Source organism: Lynx rufus, unplaced genomic scaffold (assembly GCF_022079265.1).
Source record: "Lynx rufus isolate CCGP_SWC_20201006 ecotype Redwood Valley unplaced genomic scaffold, mLynRuf1.p SCAF_43, whole genome shotgun sequence".
In the NCBI taxonomy this organism is placed as follows: domain Eukaryota; kingdom Metazoa; phylum Chordata; class Mammalia; order Carnivora; family Felidae; genus Lynx; species Lynx rufus.
In genome coordinates this window covers 191718-192721 of record NW_025814860.1, presented here as the reverse complement: position 1 = coordinate 192721, position 1004 = coordinate 191718, and the positions used below count along the sequence as shown (strand labels likewise).

Genomic DNA, 1004 nt, shown 5'->3' with positions numbered 1-1004 from the left:
CCCGGCCTCGGGCCCGGCTGCGCTCGGCCTCGCGGCGGCGGCGGCGACGACCGCCGGTGGTGACAGCGGCTGGGCCGCCCGGCTGGGAGGGGGCACCTGCAACCCGCGGCGGGGCTGACCGGGCAGCTCGAGCTCCTGCAGGGGGCGCGCCGGCCGGCTCGCGCGTGCGCAGTACGCCAACCCTGCGGGTGCCCGGCCCGCCCGGACGCCCCGCCCCGCCCGCGCCTGCGCAGACCCCGCGCACCCGCGCGCGACCGGCAGGGGGCGCCGGGCTCCCGGCGGGGGGAGGGCAGAGCGGGGCGGGGCGTCGTGGCGTGCACCTGCGCTTCCAGCGGCTGCCCCAGTCGCTCCCCGAACCTCGACCTTCCCCGGCCGTTCAGCCATTTCCCCCAGCACTGTTCTTTGGGCGCGGGCCCCGGTGTCGCGGAGGGAGGGCGAGTGGCCGCCTCGGGCCTGGCTCGGACTGCCGGCCGGGCGGGGAGGCCCTGGGAGCTCTGGACAGAGGGCGAGGAACCTTCTAGAAAACGGCCGCAGGGCGGGTTGGAAGGCCCAGCATCCTGCGGTGTGTCCAGGGTCGTGGGCTGGAGAGGAGAAGGGCGGGGAGGCCTGCGGGTGGTGATTCAGGGTCGGGGTCACCTCAGCAGGAAGGTCGTGGGTTAGGGTGGTTAAAATCAGAAACAAACCGAGACCAACCTTGCAGGGTCCCTGAGCAGACAGAGCCAGTGTAGTCCTGGGAGCAGAGCTTATTGTGACCTCTTTTGGCAGGGCGAACTTGACTTGGATCATTTCTTGCTGTGCCTCTGGAAATGATGAGCAAAACGTGAACTATGTGCCGAGGTTGACAGACGGCCCCCGAAAAGTGCAATGTTGTAACGAAGCGCTGTGAGGAACAGTCTCCGCTGTCCCGCTGTGCGAGCTGCTCTATTACAATATATCCCCCGAGCTTCCTTCCTGGTCTGCAAATTCATTTTGGTGCGTGCACAATAAAGTTTGGCTGATTACGA

General features: G+C 67.9%; 1 long non-coding RNA gene across 1 annotated transcript; it reads left to right on the top strand.

Annotated features, from left to right (window-relative positions):
* The first annotated feature begins 356 nt into the window (after positions 1–356).
* On the top strand, positions 357–1004 carry LOC124525580 (uncharacterized). The gene is made up of 2 exons (XR_006965527.1): positions 357–562; positions 766–1004. It is a non-coding gene; the product is annotated as an uncharacterized LOC124525580 (long non-coding RNA).